Raw genomic sequence first — 5035 nt, forward strand, 5'->3', positions numbered from 1 at the left:
GGAGCGGGGATTACTGTAGCGGAGCTCAGGGTCGCACCGCTTGCACCTGCTGTTTGCTGAAAGGCTGATGCTGAGCAACAAGCAGCTGATGCTGAGGCCCAGTTGTCAGCCTGAATGGCGGGGGAAAAAAGCCTCTGATCAGTGCACTCGCCAAAGGAAATGGCAGGCGTCCCATCCGCCGGGAGGAGGGAGAGCTGGCAGCGGGGGGAGAGGCTCCCCCTTGGCACGTGGAGTTCTGGGCAGCCCCGGAGGTGTGGGTCTGGCTGGGGGGTTCCTCATTTCAAAGGGATCCAGGAGAAACGGGGCGATCCTGAACCCCTGAAGAGCACAAGCTCTCCCCAAGCCATCCTGCTCACTCCAGCCCTGAGCTGCCACGGTGAGCCTGGGTGTGACGTGTACCCCCCCAAACCAAGCCTTGGAGGCAGTGCTGCTGCGGGACATCCTGCCCTTTGTCACTGCCAACTCCCGGGCAGGAGGACCCTGCTGTTCCCTGTCACACGTGGCGTGTCAGCCCTCCCTGGTAAGGGACCGTGATGGTCAGAGAGATGTGCCCTGCAGCACGAGGACCAGAGTGGCACTTGCATCACTCAGCATTGTCACCCAGAGGTGCTGAGGTGGCTTGGTGCGAGCCCGGATCTCTCTGGGCTGTAGGACAAGCACCGAGACACCCTGCTCAGCACATACCCCATCAGAGCATCGCCTTTGTCCGGGCAAATCTTGCACAGAGCAGGGCAGAGAGGGAATATGGAGCTTCTGGAGCGTGTTTCAGTGGACTGATGGGCTCTGCACAAGCACAGCCCCCTCCTGCGCGGGGATCTCTGGTGTCAGAGCTGGGACAGCCCGGCCAGAAGATTTCCCAGCCCTCTGCAGAGCTGGCTGCAGCTGCCTCCCTTAACAGAGGCGGGAGCAAGGGTGTCTTCCTGCAGCTGTTGAAGGGATGAAAATAGCTCGCGTGCCCCGGGTGTCTGCAGGGCAAAGGGGATTGTACCGGATCGGTGCTGTCCTCATGAGCCAACCATTCCCTGTAGCGGCTGTGCTGGGGCATTAGGAAACGCACAGCCCGTGTCCTCTCGTGCCTTGCCACAGAGCAAGGAGCTTCTCCAGAGCGAGAACAAGCCCACCGCTGGTCTGAAGAAGCTTGAGACACCCAGGAAAGGAAAAAGCAGCAGCTGGCTGGTGAGTCCAACCTAGAGAAGAAAAGCAAATGGTTATTTTTTCAGCCCAGCAGGGTGCCTGGTGTGATTCAGCACCTGGGTGCTCGTGCTGGTGCGAGGAGAGGTGGCTGTGCCAAGGCGCTGGCCTGCCCCTGTCCCTGCCACCGGAACCCACTCAGGAGACCCACAGGGGCGATTTCTTTTGCTGCATCCCTTCCTCGGGCACAGCCAAAGCTCGCGGCATCGGCCGGGGAGGTTTAAAACCAAAAACCCACCTGGGGCAAACCTAACTGGGCAGTTGTTCCTCTCCATGCCGTGTGCCCAGCCCCGGGAGGCTGTTTTTAGCATGGGCTGTCTGTCCGGCCAACCCAGTGGTATTTCTGTCCTTAACGGCTGCACGGGCGATGAGGCAGCTCTCGCCAGTGCTGCAGGAACAGCCTTCGTGCGGCTCCCCCAGGCCCCACTTCGCCAAGGTGCTGGCATCACGCTGCCGGCTGAATGCGCTCGCCTGGGGCTGGTTTTCCCAAGAGCTGTCGTTTCCAACACGGCTTCACGGAGAGCTGCCCGGTGGGACCAGCGAGGGCTTGCAAAACTGCAGCTGAGCTTGCAAACCTGCAAGAAACACGGCCCGTGGGGTCGGATCCTGCCCTGCTGGCACTGTGCAGCTGGGGCGCAGGGCAGCTTGCCAGGCTCCAGTAACCCTTGGCTTGCTAAACAGCTTTGGGGTGGCGGCTCACAGCTTTGGGGTGGCTGTTAGCAACAAGCAGAAAGTCAGAGCAGCCCCGAGACTGCTCTGATTTATGCAACCGCCCACAGCAGCCACCGTCTGCCTGCGCAAGGCTTGGGGACGTGCCGAGGTTGCCCCGTCGGCTTTGGACGGTCCTAACTGTACCCAGAGAGGTCTGTCGGGATGGGGAGATGACGGTAGATACGTGCGAAGAGGATGATAGGGTTCTGCAGCTTTGCAAATGGGGGGGGGAGGGGGGGTCAAACCCAAACCCCACGCACCCCCCGACCAGCTGCCAACCTGTCAAACAGCCTCCAAGAGCCTCGGAGGGGGGGATGCCACCGGCACCCGTCAGGAGAGGGGAAAAACGGGAGCTCGCTGCCACGCAGCCGTCCCCGTGCAATGCTGCCTGGTTGGGAGAGGAGAGAAACGGCCTTTTGATTCATCAAACAGCCCTGACTCTTGCAAGCACAACCTGCTAAAACACCCGGGACTGGTGCTGAGAGGGGGGGTTAAGGAGAGGCCACAGCCCCATGGCTGTGGTTATCAACCCCCAGCCTTCCAGGCAGAGCTGAAATCCCCTGGGCTGGGGCAGCGCAGCAGCACCTGAGCCTTGCAGAGGAGCCGAAAGTGCGATTAATGAGTAAGCGTGGCAACGATGTTTTTACTGTTTGATTTTGCAGGTCCTGCCCCTCTTGCTGCAGTTCCTTTCTGGACCCATGAGATCAAGAGAGGAAAAACTCGGTTCACGAAGCACCACGATGCTGAGCTGGGTCTTGCTGCTAGGGATCTAGCCCATCTGGGGACCGTCACCAGCATCACCACCCCTCTGTATGCCCGAAGAGGTGGGTCAGGCTTGGGCTGCCTCTGCCCCGAGCCCCGTTTTGATCTTCCTGGCATCGGTGTAATATCAGGGCAATCCCAGCAATATTCGTGTGGGTGTAATTTGGACCAAGCCCCCAGATCCAAGCGGGGCTGCTCGCAGAGCGAGGTTGAGCTCAGTCCCTGAGCCAACAGCACTGTCTGGCTCTGCACGTGTAAAACAGGAATGAGTGCATCCACTTATTTATGTTAGTTATTAACACTGAGCAGAGACAGGTCTCATCCAGATGCTTTCCAAGCCTGCGCACAGGGAAATCCCGCTGTGAGACCACTGAGAGATCACCTGTGTTTCGGGGAGTCCCGGAGCCCATTAAGAGCAGGATTTTGCAAAGCGTCGCCCCGGGAAGTGTCCCTAATCCCTGTCCTCACACACATCCACCGCTGGAACAGGGCGCTGGGACAGACGGACCTTTACCCTGGCCTTGTTCAGCCATTCCTATTCCCTCAGCCTCCCCCAGGACTCCCCCACCCCAAATCAGGACATTTGGGGTCTGTCTTTAAACTTTTATAAGGAGAGAGGTTTGAGAGGCAAACCCTGACCTGAACGTGAATCTGGAGCCTGTTTCTAGAGATAAAAGGGTGTTAAGGGCACTTTCTTTCCTGGATCTTTACGGGGACCATCTCCCGCTCCCCGTGCTGGCGCGGTCACGGCTTGCTCACTCTCAGGGCAGTCCCCGGCTTTCGTGTCGCGCTGAGACGCGGTGCTGATCCCTCCGCAGGGATTGCCGTGCCTGTGGGAGCAGCCGGTATCCACCCGGGACTCGGTACTGTTTTCTCCCCCGAGGAGGCGGCTGCCGTCGCAGCACGCAGAGGCACCCACCCTCCTTTACGCTGACTCATCACAATTTGGAAAACCAGCTACCACCGGCAGCAGAGAAGTCTCCCTGCAGCTTTCCACCCGGCTGCTTTTGTTGTTAGAAAACCCCTTTCATCTCCATATGTCTATTTTCTTCATTGCAGCATCGCCTGGGAGCCGTAGGCAGGATCAAGCCCTTTCTGCCCGGCGTCCTTTGCACGCACATCAAAACCCCAGCGCCCGTGAATGCCCCGAAGCTGCTGCCGGCAGCATATCGGGTCCCCTCCTCCTCTGCCCCCGGTCCCAGCCGCAGGTTCAGGCTGGAGGCGAACGTCCTCGGAGGCCGGCGCGGCCGTTTGAGCAATCCCCAGGTGTAGGAATCCTTTGTCTCCTGCTTTGTTTTATTTGAGTTTGCTGCCCGAGACAGGGGTGCAATGCAGGGAGGTTTTGCTACGCTGCAGATCTCACTGCCAGCAAGCCATAAGGAGGCAGAGACACGATGATGATTAAAAAGCCGATGCACTACAGCACAGCTTGCTTCAGAGTTGCAAAAAAAGCTGTTTTCTGTGAAGCGCAAAAAACGCCACGAGTTCAGCCAGATCCCGCCTCCGGGCCGTTATTCGCCACCGAGCCCCCGGAATGGGGACTGCTTGGAGGGGCATGGGGCAGGGCAAGCCCTGGCACCCAGGACCACAGCATCCGCCGGGGAGAGAGGACTCATGGACCAGCAAGCTCTTGGGATCCGAGGGAATAATTAACTCCATGGCAGCTGCGGGTTTGCCAAGCTAATCTATTTAACCCTGCCAGGTAAATGCCTTACCCATCGGAAGGGACTGAGCCGTGCTCAAAGGTTAAGTAACTTGCCCAGGGTCATCACGGTTGTCTGTAGCAGAGCAGAGCAAAAAACACCTGTGGGCTTCTGAGTCACAGACATTTTTTACCCGTCCTCGTGGTTAAAAAAAGCAGCTCGGTGCTGCTGGGTCTGGATCTGGTGTCCAGCCATCGATTCTTCTTATGCCTTTCTCTGTGAAATTAAAAAGCTCTTTAATGCTTAATATATTCTCCTCTGCAAGTACTTACATATTGCAATCAAATCCCCCCCAGCGCTCCGGTGGGTAACCCAAACAGGTTGATCTCCGTAAGCGTCTCACGATGGAGCTTTTTCTCCAGCATCAAATCATTTCTGTGCGTTTCTGTGCTGCATCGTTGCTGCAGCTCCCCCCTTCCCTGATATCCCTTCCAAGCCTCAGGCTCCCAGAGCACACGCTGCAAGGTCAGTCCTGGACTGCTACAGGCAGGCCAAGGCCGAAATCAGCCTCGCTTTCTTCTCCCTGCCTGATGATCAAGGTGGGATAAAGAGGCAGAAAATCTGCAGAGCTGCCAAAAAAAAAAAAAAAAGGCTGGGCAGCTTCTAAGTCAAGTAATTCAAATCGAATCTGTGGTCAGGCTTTCATTTTGGGGTCAAATTCTGTGTGC

Source organism: Pygoscelis adeliae, unplaced genomic scaffold (genome assembly GCF_000699105.1).
Source record: "Pygoscelis adeliae isolate BGI_AS28 unplaced genomic scaffold, ASM69910v1 Scaffold420, whole genome shotgun sequence".
Lineage (NCBI taxonomy): Eukaryota > Metazoa > Chordata > Aves > Sphenisciformes > Spheniscidae > Pygoscelis > Pygoscelis adeliae.